Genomic DNA, 15,653 nt, shown 5'->3' on the forward strand with positions numbered 1-15,653 from the left:
CTGTAGTTGTTAGTTTTTTCATGCTTTTGACAGTAAAGATAATTTTTATTTTCCGTAAAAATTGTCAGCTTCACCCAATTAAAACTATTAGCAAACAGTTTTACATAAAATTTCCTTATAACATTTGATTTCTTCTGTATCTGATTAAAATCCTTTTATCATTGCCAATTTTGTGTCTTTTTTTTTTCATTAAAAAGTAATTAGATGGAGGTATGTGTATTTTATTGATATTTTTGAAGTACTGGGATTATCTTGAATTCTTTTTTGTTTTTCTATTCTCTGATTGCAAAATTAGGGCTCCCCAGGTGGCTCAGTGGTAAAGAATTGCCTGCCAAGGAGGAGACATGAGTTCAATCCCTGGGTCAGCAAGATCCCCTGGAGAAGGAAATGGCAACCCGCTCCAGTATTCTTGCCTGGAAAATTCCATGGACAAAGGAACCTGGTGGGCTACAGTCCACGGGTTCACAAAGGGTTGGACACAATTTAGCGACTAAACAATAACAATGGAAAAAAACATAATTTTATCTATATTGCCTCTTTTAGGCTTTTCTAATAATTTAATATGCCCACTTATTTTTATTCTTTTTTGTTAAAGGTTTTATTACTCTAAATTTGCCTCTGATGCCCATATCTAAGCCCCATTGTTTGATGTATCCTATTTTTGTGCTCAGTAAATACAACTGATTTTCTTCTTGGCCTAAGAGTTGCTTAAGGAGGGTATTTTTAAATTGTGAAGTGTGTGTGTATGTATATATTAACAGTTGTTAATTTATAGTTTTACTATAATATAAGCAGAGAAAAAGGCCCATATAATTTCTATTTTTTTTTCTTGTGATACATACAAGATCAATATTTAAAATGTTCTCCAAGCACTGAGAAAAAAGATGAGTCCCCTGTAGGGTGTATAGTTCTCTATATTTATTTATTCACTTTGTTTCAGATGCCTTCTACATTTTGACTGCTTCAACCATCATCACTTATTAGGATTAAAGTTTTATATTACTGTTGTGTGTTTGTCGTTTTTCTCACTTTTTAAAACATGTTTCAGTACTATGTTATGTGATGCTTAAAGTTTGCCATTGGTATTTTCATAATGGATTTTCCTTTTCATCAATTAAAATAATCTTTTCAATAAATGTTGCTGGTCACTTTGATACTCAATTGGGAAGAAAATGAACCCCGATCTCTGCTTTCCACATGTACATTTGATTTACGATCTAAACATGAAAAGTAAAATAATGAAGCCTCCATAGGACAATATAAGAGAGTATCTGCTTTATCTTAAAGTGGGAAAATATTTCTTAAACAATACAGAACTTTGTAACATAAAAGGAAAGTGATGATATGCTCCATCATAGACAGGTTAAGAACTCTTGTCATCAGAAGATACCAGTAAAAGAGAAAAAGTAAAGCAAAGAGAGCACATGTTCCAGACAAAGGACATTTATCCGTGTTTATAAAGGTTCTTGTGAATCAAGAATGAAAAAACATTACCCAGTAGAAAAAGGGGGATGAGAATTGAACAGGCACTTTAGAAAAGAGGATAATTCAGGTGGTTAATAAATATGTGAAAAACTGTTCAACTTATTCATCAGGGAAATGCTGATTAAAAGCTTGATGAGATACTACCACAGCACTCACTAGAGTGGCTAGAATTTAAAAGATTGACACTATCAGGTGTCAGCAGAATGTGAATGGCAGTGAAACTCCACTGCTGCCAAAAAGCCACTTAGAAAGTTCTGCCAGCATCTGCTAAAGCTCTGTGTACACAGATACCTATATATCCCAACAGTTTCATAAGAATTCATGCAGATAACCAATAGAATCAACTACAGTCATTTTCAAAGCAGCATTGTTTGTGTAAGTCAAAACCTCAAGACAAAAATGCCCAGTAGCAGTAAAATGAATGAGTAAATTGTGTATTCTAATCCAACACTACACAGCAACGAGTAGAGTGATGAAAATGCACAAATGACAGCTCCAAGCATGGAAATATTTCACAAATAATACTTGTCCATTAAAAGTTATCAGATATAAAAGAATACATATCATTCCATGTATATAAAATTGAACAGGCAAGACTAATCTGGGGTTTAGACCTCTGGATAGTGGTTAGTTTGGGGAGGAGGACCAGATAATGATTAGGAAGTGGTATTCAGATGTCTGAGTACCACTGGACATCGTGGAGTATGAAGTCAAGTGGGCCTTAGGAAGCATTACTATGATGAGAGCTAGTGGAGGTGATTAAATTACAGCTGAGCTATTTCAAATTCTAAAAGATGATGCTGTTAAAGTGCTGAACTCCATATGGCAGAAAATTTGGAAAACTCAGCAGTGGCCACAGGCTGGAAAAGGTCAGTTTTCATTCCAATCCCAAAGAAGGGCAATGCCAAAGAATGTTCACACTACCACACAGTTTCGCTCATGTCACATGCTAGCAAAGTAATGTTCAAAATCCTTCAAGCTATGCTTCAACAGTACGTGAACTGAGAACTTCCAGGCATACAAGCTGGATTTAGAAAAGGCAGAGGAACTAGAGATCAAATTGCCAACATCCATTGGATCGTAGAAAAAGCAAGAGAATTCTAGAAAAACATCTGCTTCTGCTTCATTGACTACCCTAAAGCCTTTGTGTGGATCACAACAAACTGGAAAGTTCTTAGAGAGTCAGGAATACCACATCACGTTACCTGTCTCTTGAGAAATCTGTATGCAGTTCAAGAAGCAATAGTTAGAACTAGACATGGAACAATGGCTGCTCAGTCGCTTCAGTCGTGTCCGACTCTGTGTGACCCCATAGACAGCAGCCCACCAGGCTCACTGGTTCCAAATTGGGAAAAAAGTACATCAAGGCTGTATATTGTCACCTTGTTTATTTAACTTATATGCAGAGTACATCGTGTGAAAGTGAAAGAGGGTGATGAAGATAAAGAGGTGAAAGAGGAGCATGAAAAAGCTGACTTAAAACTCAACATTCCAAAAATGAAGATCTTGGCATCCAGTCCCATCACTTCATGGCAAATACATGGGGTAACAATGGAAGTGACAGACTTTATTTTCTTGGGCTCCAAAATCACTGCGGATGGTGACTACAGCCATGAAATTAAAAGATGCTTGCTTGCTTGGAAAAGCAATGACAGACCTAGACAGTGTGTTAAAGAGGAGAGATGTCATTTGCTGACAATGGTCCACCTAGTCAAAGCTATGGTTTTTCTAGTGGTCATTGTATAGATGTGAGAGTTGAACCATAAAGAAGGTTGAGCGCCAAAGCATTGATGCTGTCAAACTGTGGTATATTGGATTAGACTCCTGAAAGTCCCTTAGACAGCAAGGAGATCAAACCAGTCAATCCTAAAGGAAATCAGTCCTGAATATTCACTGGAAGGACTGTTGCTGAAGCTGAAGCTCCAACACTTTGGCCACCTGATGTGAAGAGCCAACTAATTGGAAAAACCTTGATGCTGGGAAAGATTGAGGGCAGAAGGAGTAACAAGGATGAGATGGCATCACCAACCCAATGGGCATGAGTTTGAGCAAACTGTAGGAGTTAGTGAAGGACATGGAAGCCTGGTGTGTTGCAATCCATAGGGTCACAAAGATTTTGACACGACTAAGCAACTGAACAACAACAATTCAAAACACGTCTGTGTTAGTAATGTTCTATTTGTTGACATGAGTGGTGGTTACATGGGTATACTGATTTTAGGATAATTCAGTGAGTTGTATAATTTATTATTTGTGGGCTTTTTTGCGTGTATATTGCACTCTGATTAAAAAATATACAAAAGTATATAAATGACAAGAAACAAAAATATTGCTATAGTGTAAGGATACTATTAATATTAAAATAATAGTAGAAATTCAGTATGACTTAACCACAAGTTTGTCAACTGTTCTGCTGAAGGTGTCTGTAAATAATGTCTCTGCCGGTTATGTATAGGCTTCCCTGATAGCTCAGTTGATAAAGAATCCATCTAAAATGCCTGTATGGTCTCAACCAGCTTCTTGTGTCCTGCTCTGTATTTGTATTGCAGGATGGATTCCAAACAAAATAAAGTTTCTCCCCACTGCCCAAATTCTTTTCTGGCCTTGGTTTTGTTTTCTTTTGGCAGCTATATCTTTGCCCCACTTTTTAAAAATTATTTTCCTTTTTTGAATTTTTACTTATTTTGAGTCATTGACTTTTACAAAGGAATTTTTATTTATTTTCACTCATAATCATAAATGTTGTCTTTATTTTTATGTTTTATTGCTATTGTTATACACTCTGTGTGTATAGGTAATTAAACTTTATTCATTCATAATCATAATTGTTGTTTTCTTATTTTTATGCTTCTTGATATTGTTGTACTCTTTGGGGCTTCCCTGGTGGCTCAGTGGTAAAGAATCCACTTGCCAATGCAGGAGACAATGAGGATGGACAGAGGACCCTGGGGGGCATATGTGGGGTTGCAAAAGAGTCTTAGAGACTAAACGGCAATCGTAATGTACTCTGTGTGTGTGTGTGAAGGCAATAAAACTTTGTTTTTAATTGAAACTTTAAGTTTCTTTGAATATTTGTACATATGTTTTTCTAATTACCTGTATCATAAATAAATTGATTTTTTACAATTCCACTAGTTTAAGTTGAAACCATTTCATTTTCCGTGTCCTTTTTTTTTTTCTCACTCTTACCTTTTATGTAGTTTTTGATCGATTAAATTTTTTTGGATTATGTTTTGTATTTTGTTTAATTTTAGGAGTTAATCATGAGACTTAACACTATGTTTTATAACTACATTTATAATCATTAATTTATTCACCCCCAAATTTATTATATACCTACTAAAGCTCCACACACTGTTTTAGGCAAATAAGAATATAAATGAAAAAGATAGATAGGGCTCTTGATCTCATCAAGCTTTATATTATTTGGGTTAGATGGTCAATAGATAGGTACATAAGATGTGATACTTTCATATCCTAAAGGGCTTCCCTGGTGGCTTAGACAGTAAGTATATGTCTGCAATGTGGGAGATATGGGTTTAATCCCTAGGTCAGAAGATCCCCCGGAGAAGGGATTAGCTACCCACTCCAGTATTCTTGCCTGGAGAATTCCATGAATGGAGGAGCTTGGGATCCTACAGTCCATGGGATCGCAAACAGTTGGACACGACTGTGCAGCTAACACTTAGGAAGGGAATCAACAGGGTGAGATGATCAAGACTGCAGTTGGGATTGAGGCTGTCTTAGGTTGGTCAGAGAGGCTTTTTTGAAGCAGTGACATTTAAGCTGAGACTTGAAGGAGCAGGAAGAGACATAGAGTGGGTGATGAGCAGTCAGGTTGAATGGCCAATGCCCTGATGAGGTACAGAGTTTTATCCTTTGAACAACTTTTATTAGCATTACTTACTACTTCTGTCAGTCATGGTAGTAGGTATTTAAGATGTAGTCATGAATGAGTGAAGTTTATGCCTTTAAAGAAGTTGCATTTTACCTAGAACAAATCAAAAATAATTTCAGACTGTGATAAGTACTAGGAAGATGAAAAGTCAGAAAGATGCTGAATGAGGAGAGGGGGCCACTTTAAGTGATATAATGAGGGAAGTTTTTCTGAGGAGGTGATACTGACAGAAAGGTTCAGCCATATGAAAACCTAGGGGAAGGGCATCTAGAGCAGGATTTCAGTTGGATTGGAGAAAAGTTATTGAGAAAAGAAGACAGCCGGTGTTGAACTGGTAAGGATCTTGGACTTTTTCTAAGTTCAGTGGGAAACTATAGGTTCAGTTTTTATAACAAGAAGACTGTCAACTGTAGGACATCGAACAAGACAGACACATCTCATGCAGCAGCTCAGTATGGAGTTGATAACTGACTCTGTTCCACAAGGTTGTGTAAGGATCCTGGTTCCTTCTATTTTGGTCTTTAACCATCTGACAAGGTGTTAGCACTGTGTATGTGGTTCAAGCTGCCTTACCATCTACATGTCTACGTCTCTAATTTTGCAAAGAGGGAATGAAGGACTGGTGACTTCCTTCTTTAAGCTTCCACTTAAATTGTTAGTCATCATTTAGTCACATGTGCACTCTTAGCATGGGAGGTTTAGCAGCATAATCCCTAGCTTGTTAGCCTTGTGGCCTCATAAAACTTGTGTGTGTATGTGTGGGTTATCAATAAAAATAAGAAATGGAGAATAGGTATTGGGGGATAAATAGTAATATCACAAAGCCACTGAAGTGCTTTCAACAGGGGTTGAACTTTTATTTAAAAAATTACCCTCATCCCTGTGAATATATTGTGGAGGGGGGAGAAAAATGAAAATGGGGGCCACTTAGTCCAGGTAAGTGGTTTATGGTGACCTGGGCCAAGTGGAAGGCAATGAAAATGGAGAGAAGTGGATGGATTTGAGAGTACTGTAAATGTAGCACAACTTCCTGATGAAGGCTTAACTTCAGGGGACATGTGGGCCCAAGATAATCAAGTCGGGAGCCACTCATATTGGTGGATTTAAAACCATGGGACTGAGTGAAATCCTTTTGAGTGAGTGCATGGGTAGAGAAAAGAAAGGGTGCTTAGGACTGAGATTTGGGGAACCTTCTAAACATATAAAGGTGGCAGCCAGCAAAAGATTCTGTGATGAACAGTGTAATGGAAAAGAATATATATATGTGTAACTGAATCACTTTGCTGAACAGTAGAAATTAAACACAAGATTGTAAATCAACTATCCTTAAATAAAATTTTAGAAAAATTTTAAAAAGACCCTGAGAAGGAGTGACTTGTGAGATAAGAAGCTAGAATAGTAAGAGGCCATAGGAGCTAAGGAAAGGACATGTTTCAAGAAGAGTAGTTATGTCTGTAAAATGCTTCTTAAAAAATTGAGCGAGATGGGATCCAAAAGGTGATTATTGTGTATGATAATATGTATTGTCGTTGAACTTGACAACTTCCCAGCTTGGGTAAGTTTGGCAAGAGTCATTTCAGTGGATTAATAGCATCAGAAGCCAGACTGTAGAAGGCTGAAGAGTGACACAGTGAAAGTATAAATTGGTCCAGCCACTCAGGAAAGCAATTTGGCGCTAAATCTGTGAGTACTGTATGACTTTGTGCTTCCACTCCCAGGTACATCATGATAGTCTTGCACTTGTGTGCCTGGAAGACATGCCATGCTTAAGATTGCTCGTTAGTGGTATTGTTCATATGAGCCTCAAACTAGAAATAACCCTAATGTCTGTCAACAGAAGAATGGATAAATAAACCGCTATATATTGATATGCAAAATGGACTGCTGTTCCAAAGCAAAAGTTGGTGGACTATAGCCATGTGCATTAGCATGATGAATCCTCAAAACATAATATTGATCAAAACAAGCAGTTCATACAAGAATATACGCTATTTGATTCTATTACATAAATTTCAAAGATAGAAAAATTTGATATTTCGTATATGGATTCATGAATATTGTCAAAGGTCAAAGGAAAAAAAACAAAATAAATAAATTAATAAATTAATAGAAAAGAGGCAAGAAGGGAGCTTCGGATATGTTGGTGATGGTTTATTTCTTAAGCTGGATGGTGGACACTTGAATATTCACTGTAAAAAGTGCTGTTCTTTAAAGGTTTTTATTAATGTATTATCTTATGTATGATCTGCTTAAAATTTTTATTAAAAAACCTCCAAACAATGAAAGAGTGAATGTGAAGTAAAGATGTGGTGAAAGTGAATATGGCCATTTTGAGAAATTTTGCTATGATGCAGATCTGAGAAAGAATAAAAATAATGATTACTGACCTTGATAAGAAAATTAAGGGGGGGTGAGGCCTAGGAGACAGTTAATCAGAAATGGAAGTTTGGACATTATATTTTGAAAATAGTGCATACTATAGGAATGGATGAGTAAGGTGAAGTAGAGGAGAGATTGTTAGAGGTGGGAAGGCCGAGGAACCAAAGGCCAAGCGCATGTTGATGTTCCTGGGAACGATGACAGGAGTAAAACAGAAAGAGGACAGGACCTCAGAGTGTGGTCTGCAGTGACTGGAGGGTGGAGGAGGGCTCCAGTGAAGAGTGATCCTTGGGGGTTGGAAGAGGAAGGCGCAGATGTGGTTTAGGTGTTGGAGCGGTGAGCCTTTACCGTGCCTCTTAGCTCTGAGGATATGTGCTTAGAGTTTAAAAAACAAAAAACCCTCTATTTGAAATGAGTTGACATTCTTAGAGGAGAGCTAAGTTTCAGTGAAGTCCAGAAAATTGAGGAAGCATCCAGAGACTAGACTGAGGATACTTGAGATTTCTGATCTCAGAGTAATTCCAGAAGGCATTGCACAGTGGGCGCATTTTGAGACCTGGGTTGGAGTCTCGGGGGAACTCTAATCACCTATGTCCTCAGAAGAAGAATCTGAATATTTTTCTCTAGATGAATGGTTTCAGTGCCTACTACCAGTCCATTTATGCCATGGTATTTTTTCTCTTGGATTATTGTGTCTTATTTACAGACAGGCTTTACCACTTATTTTAGCAGTGTTTTGGAATGTGCACAGTAGTTGTATACCTGGTGAGCCTTTGTATGTCTTGGCCAGGTAATGAAGGCATTGGGGAAAGTCTTTTTCTCTGGAAAATCAGTAGCCCTTATTTCACTGATTCTAATATTTGAATTGGTTGGCAGATTTTAAATAGTCAAGACTTTCATTCTTACTTAGATGCCTGGTATCTTAATAATAATCAGATAATCACAATGTTGTGATCATTCACCTAGAGCTAGATCTCCTGGAATGCAAAGTCAGGTGGCCCTTGGAAGCATTGCTATGCACAAAGCTAGTGGAGGTGATGGGATTCCAGTTGAGCTTTTTCAAATCCTGAAAGATGATTCTGTGAAAGTGCTGCACTCATATGGCAGCAAATTTGGAAAACTCAGCAGTGGCCACAGGACTGGAAAAGGTCAGTTTTCATTCCAGTCTCAAAGAAAGGCAATGCCAAAGAATGTTCATACTACTGCACAATTGCACTCATCTCACATGCTAGCAAAGCAATGCTCAAAATTCTCCAAGCCAGGCTTCAACAGTACATGAATTGTGAACTTCTGAATGTTCAAGCTGGATTTAGAAAAGGCAGAGGAACCAGAGATCAAATTGCCATATCCACTGGATCATTGAAAAAGCAAGAGAATTCCAGAAAAACATCTACTTCTGCTTTACTGACTATGCCAAAGCCTTTTACTGTGTGGATCACTACAAACTGTGGAAAATTCTTAAAGAAATGAGACTACAAGACCACCTGACCTGCCTCCTGAGAAATTTGTATGCAGGTCAAGAAGCAATAGTTGGAACTGGACATGGAACAGCAAACTGGTTCTGAATAGGGAAAGAAGTATGTTAAGGCTGTATATTGTCACCCTGCTTATTTAACTTCTATGCAGAGTACATCATGAGAAATGCTGGACTGGATGAAGCACAAGCTGGAATCAAGATTGCCGAGAGAAATGTCAATAACCTCAGATACGCAGGTGACACCACATTTATGGCAGAAAGCGAAAAAGAACTAAAGAGCCTCTTGATGAAAGTGAAAGAGGAGAGTGAGAAAGTTGGCTTAAAACTCAGCATTCAGAAAACTAAGATCATGGGATCTGGTCCCATTACTTCATGGAAAATAGGTGCGGAAACAGTGGAAACACTGACAGACTTTATTTTTTTGGGCTCCAAAATCACTGCAGATGGTGACTGCAACCATGAACTTAAAAGATGCTTACTCCTTGGAAGGAAAGTTATGACCAACCTAGACAGCATATTAAAAAGCGGAGACATTTCTTTGCCAGCAAAGGTCTATATAGTCAAGGGTATGGTTTTTCCAGTAGTCATGTGTATGGATGTGAGAGTTGGACTATAAAGAAGGCTGAGCACCGAAGAATTGATGCTTTTGAACTGTGGTGTTGGAGAAGACTCTTGAGAGTCCCTTGAACTGCATGGATATCCAACCAGTCAATCCTAAAGGAAATCAGTCCTGAATGTTTATTGAAAGAACTAAAGCTGAAACTCCAATACTTTGGCCACCTGATGCAAAGAACTGACTCATTTGAAAAGACCCTGATGCTGGGAAAGATTGAGGGCAGGAGGAGAAGGGGATGACAGAAGATGAGATTGTTGGATGGCATCACCAACTCGATGCACATGAGTTTGACCAAGCTCTGGGAGTTGGTGATGGACAGGGAAGCCTAGCGTGCTGCAGTCTGTGGACAATAGACTGTCCGACTCTTTGTGATACCATGACTGGAGCACACCAGGCCTTCTTGTTCTTCACCATCTCGGAACTTTCTCAAACTCTTCTTCATTGAGTTGGTGATGTCATCCAACCATCTCGTCCTCTGTTGTCCCCTTCTCTTCTTGCCTTCAATCTTTCCCAGCATCAGGGTCTTTTCTAATGAGTTGCTCTTCGCAGCTTGTAGCCAAAGTATTGGAGCTTCAGCTTCAGCATCATTCCTCCCAAGGAATATTCAGTGTTGATTTCCTTTAGGATGGACTGATTGGATCTCCTTGCAGTCCAAGGGTCTCAAGAGTCTTCTCCAGCACCACAGTTCAAAAGCATCAATTCTTCAGCACTCAGCTTTCTTCACAGTCCAACTCTCACATCCATACATGACTACTGGAAAAACCATAGCTTTGACTATACAGACCTTTGCTGGCAAAGTAATGTCTCTGCTTTTTAATATGCTCTCTAGGTTTGTCATAGCTTTTCTTCTAAGGAGTAAGTGTCTTTTAATTTCATGGGTGCAATCACCATCTAATGTGACTTTGGAGCCCGAGAAAATAAAGTCTTGTCACTGTTTCCATTGTTACGTTCTCTGTTTGCCTGAAGTGATGGGATTGGATGCCATGATCTTAGATTTTTGAATGTTAAGTTTTAAGCTAGCTTTTTCACTCTCCTCTTTCACCTTCATCAAGAGGCTCTTCTGTTCCTCTTCACTTTTTGCCATTAGGGTGGTGACATCTGTATATCTGATTATTGGTATTTCTCCCAGCAATCTTGATTCCAGCTTGTCCTTCATCCAGCCTGGCATTTCGCATGACACACTCTGCATGTAAGTTAAATAAGCAGGGTGACAATATACAGCCTTGATGGATTCCTTTCCTAATTTGGAACCAGTCTGTCACTCCATGTCCAGTTCTAACTGTTGCTTCTTGACCTGTGTACAGATTTCTCAGGAGGCAGGTCAGGTGGTCTGGTATTCCCATCTCTTTAAGAATTGTCCACAGTTTGTTGTGATCCACACAGTCAAAGACTTGGGCAGAGTCAATGAAGCAGAAGTAGATGTTTTTTCAGGAATTCTCTTGCTTTTTCTATGATCCGGTGGATGTTGGCAATTTGATCTCTGGTTCCTCTGCCTTTTTAAATCCAGCTTGAACATCTGGAAGTTCACAGTTCATGTACTGTTGAAGCCTGGCTTGGAGAATTTTGAGCATTACTTTGCTACTGTGTGGGATGAGTGCAATTGTACAGTAGTTTGAGCATTCTTTGCTTTCTTTGGGATTGGAATGAAAGCTGACCTTTTCTAGTCCTGTGGCCACTGCTGAGTTTTCCAATATTGCGGGCATATTGAGTGTAATACTTTCACAGCATCATCTTTTAGGATTTGAAAGAGCTCAACTGGAATCCCATCACCTCCACTAGCTTTGTTTGTTTGTGAAGTAAAGGCCCACTTTACTTTACACTCCAGGATGTCTGGCTCTAGGTGTGACCACACCATTGTTATGTTATCTGGGTCATTAAGATCTTTTTTGTATAGTTCTTCTGTGGATTGTTGCCACCTCTTCTTAATATCTTCCGCTTCTGTTGAGTCCATACCATTTCTGCCTTTTACTCTGCCCATCTTTGCATGAAATGTTCCCTTGGTATCTAATGTTCTTGAAGTGGTCTCTAGTGTTTCCCATGCTGTTGTTTTCCTCTATTCCTCTTATATCTTTGCATTGGTCTGTTTGAGTCATCATTATGGAGTGTGAGGAATACTGGATGCTGTCAGCTAGTCTGTGACTTGGGCAAGCAGTGTAATCTCTTACGATTTTGGTTTCTTTACCTATACAGTTCTAAGGTCTCTTTTTAAAATTTCGTGGCATTCTAATTTTTTTCTTTTTATTAATCTTTGTAATTCCTAGTTTCTCCAGTATCGTTTAGATTCAGGTATCTACTACAAGTTACATCAAAGCCTCTGAAAATGTGAACTTTTCATTTAAATTGCACCAGTTTACTTAAATTCATTTAAATTTTCATTTATATTGTCACAACTTTGTATGTGATACTGCAGAGAAGTCCATTATTATGGGCTTTACAGAATGCATTTTGACCCCTAAAGAACACACCGCTGCTGCTGCTAAGTCGCTTCAGTCTAGGTCCTCTTATACATAGTCAGTAATCGACTGGTCAATGAATTCTGTGTTGTGAACTTACTAGATACCTGTGTCTGTTGCAGATCCTGTAAAATCATGAGATGTTAGTGAATTACTTGGATGTTGCTTCTACATGCCAGAAATCTTACAGAAATGTTCACTGCATAATTGTTTGAAGCCTCATTGTTAAATTTTGCATTTTTGTGAAATGATAAAATAGCTAAATGCTATTTTAAAACATTTGTGTTTCAGATTAGAGATGAACACAAAGACAGTGATTTCAAAAATCTATTTACGTGAGATCCAGTTATAAACACGTATTATAACCCATAAATTTGTGTATCTAAGTGCATGTAAGGGAAACAAAATTTTTATAATACTTTCATTACTATATATTATGAACTGTAATATTTTAATTCTGTTCTATCTTAGTTTGTGGAAAAGTTGGTTGCAATCAATCAAACTGAGTTTACCCATAAATGGATCTTAATCCACACATTGAAATATCTTACACTTAAATAGTCTAAAAGGAAACATGACTAAATAGGCTGCTGTTTTTTTTTTTTTTTTTAGGTCTTTTCTATTATTTCTTTATTTGAACCAGCATTTATTTATCTGTCTTTAAAAATTATGACTTTTTTTTTAATTTTTTTTTATTTTTTTATTTTTTTTAATTTTAAAATCTTTAATTCTTACATGTGTTCCCAAACATGAACCCCCCTCCCCTCCCTCCCCATAACATCTCAGTGGGTCATCCCCATGCACCAACCCAAGTAAGCTGTATCCTGCGTCAGACATGGACTGGCGATTCAATTCTTACATGATAGTATACATGATAGAATGCCATTCTCCAAAATCATCCCACCCTCTCCCTCTCCCTCTGAGTCCAAAAGTCCGTTATACACCGCTGTGTCTTTTTTCCTGTCTTGCATACAGGGTCGTCATTGCCATCTTTCTAAATTCCATATATATGTGTTAGTATACTGTATTGGTGTTTTTCTTTCTGGCTTACTTCACTCTGTATAATCGGCTCCACTTTCATCCATCTCATCAGAACTGATTCAAATGAATTCTTTTTAACGGCTGAGTAATACTCCATTGTGTATATGTACCACAGCTTTCTTATCCATTCATCTGCTGATGGACATCTAGGTTGTTTCCATGTCCTGGCTATTATAAACAGTGCTGCGATGAACATTGGGGTACATGTGTCTCTTTCAATTCTGGTTTCCTCGGTGTGTATGCCCAGCAGTGGGATTGCTGGGTCATAAGGTAGTTCTATTTGCAATTTTTTAAGGAATCTCTTAAACTAAGAGCCATTCTCTGTAGCCATATCATAATTTTAAACTAAATTTATTTTTAGCAGAGTTTATCATTAGGATAAAACTCTAAGCTCACACCTCAAACATCTTCAAGGATAGTCACATTAAACTTAAAAAAAATCCTATAAGAAAGAAGTGTATCCTTATTTAAAGTACATATGAATCTTAATTTTCATTTAATCTAGTGAGACTGATCCTCATCATGAGGCATTATTACACAGTGATTAAACACAAGGATTCTAGAACCATAATTCCAGGGTTCAAATCTTGTCTCCATCAGTTGTAAAACCTTGGGCAAGTTAGTTGCTCAATCTCTTTGTGCCTCAGTTTCCTTAAGTTGTTGTTCAGTCGCTCAGTCATGTCTGACTCTTTGTGACCTCATGGACTGCAGCACGCCAGGCCTCCTTGTCCTTTACCATCTCCTGGAGCCTGTTCAAACTCATGTTACCTTAATAGAATAATTATGATTCAAATTGCTGGTAATGGCGTTTGTGTGTTCAGTTGCGTCCGACTCTTTGCAAGCTTATAGACTCTAGCCTGCCAGGCTCCTCTGTCCATGGAATTTTCCAGGCAAGAATACCAGAGTGGGTTGCCATTTCTGTCTCCATCGGATCTTCCTGATCCAGGGGTCAAACCTGTGTCTTTTGTATCTCTTGCATTGGCAGATGGATTCTTTACCGACTGTGCTACCTAGGAAGCCCCAGTATGGAGAAACAGGCCATACAGAATAGATGAGTAAACATTTGAATGTATCATTTTAGGAAAGAGGTGGAATTAGGATGGATGCAGAGGGGTGTTTTGTTCTTATTTAAAGACATGATGGTGAGCACCCTGCACCCTCTCCTGCACACATTCCTGCCTCTTCCAGCATATCCATTCATTCTTAAATCTCATGATTCTTTCAGGTGTTGTAGATGTTATACTAGAAGACTGTCTCTCCTAGGATAACTCATAATAACTGTTATGCTGGGAGTTTGTAACTTCATTTTTGTGCTGAGTTTTCTTCAAAGCCCCTTTTTACTCCTCCCTATCTTCTCCTCCTCCCCGTATCAGTTTTACTGTACAACAAACTCTTTCAAAATTAGTGGCTTAAAATATTTCTCATTAGTCTCTGGTTAACGAGGAGGTTTTATAGTCAGCTGGTGAATCGGCTGGGTTTAGGTGATTCTGGACAGTCTCACTCACTTGTCTGACTGGAATTGTCAGGCAGGTTGGTTTAGGGAACCTTAGCTGGGATGGCTTGTCTCTGCTCTAGGTGGCCTCTTATTTGCTAGTAGGCTAGCCTGGGCTTTGTTACATGGTGCTCTTGGCATCTCAGGAGGGTGCAGACGCTTATGTTCAAGCAAATCGTTAAGCTACTGTTGGGGTTACGTTCGTTGATGCCCTATTGGTCAAAGCAAATGTCATGAGAAAACTCAAGAGTCATGTGCAAGAGGATTATCTAAGGACATAGATAAAGGGAAGTATTGATTATTTGGAAGTCTTTATGGTTCAATTTATGAAGCACTTTCTGAGTTAGTGAATTTTTACCACATCATAGATCCCTGTGTAAGTTTTGATTGCAGTCTGTTGTTTGATAGATGAACATTTAATTTGATGGAAACTTGCCACAATTTTTTTTTCTCATGCTATTTTAGGATTTTCTATTTTGAATAGATTTTTAATAGTTACCTTGGATGTATAGTCATTAACCTTTGGACTCTCTCCTGTAGAAAGCTAACAACCAAACGCTTGTGGAAGACAGCAAGGGTAATGTAATTGAGTGAGGCCAACCTAGTTCAGGTATGAAAAAATACAGTTTTGTAAATTGGAAAGCAGAGGATGCTTGTCAAAAGGTGTAGCCTATCCTCACACGTCATGTGAGGATGTGGGACCAGTACTCCCAGACCTTCTTGTTTTTCACAAGAACAAGGAAATCTAAGTTTCAATCCGAAATCTCTTGGCTTTGAATGTTAAAATTTAATTGAATGCGAAAATTGAAATG

General features: G+C 38.2%; 1 protein-coding gene across 1 annotated transcript in view; it reads left to right on the forward strand.

Annotated features, from left to right (window-relative positions):
- MACROD2 (mono-ADP ribosylhydrolase 2) overlaps positions 1-15,653 on the forward strand; it is a 2,306,040-nt gene that overhangs the window by 54,564 nt on the left and 2,235,823 nt on the right. The gene's annotated exons all lie outside the window — the stretch shown is intronic.

The sequence above is a fragment of the Capricornis sumatraensis genome, chromosome 15 (assembly GCF_032405125.1).
Source record: "Capricornis sumatraensis isolate serow.1 chromosome 15, serow.2, whole genome shotgun sequence".
NCBI classification, from domain to species: domain Eukaryota; kingdom Metazoa; phylum Chordata; class Mammalia; order Artiodactyla; family Bovidae; genus Capricornis; species Capricornis sumatraensis.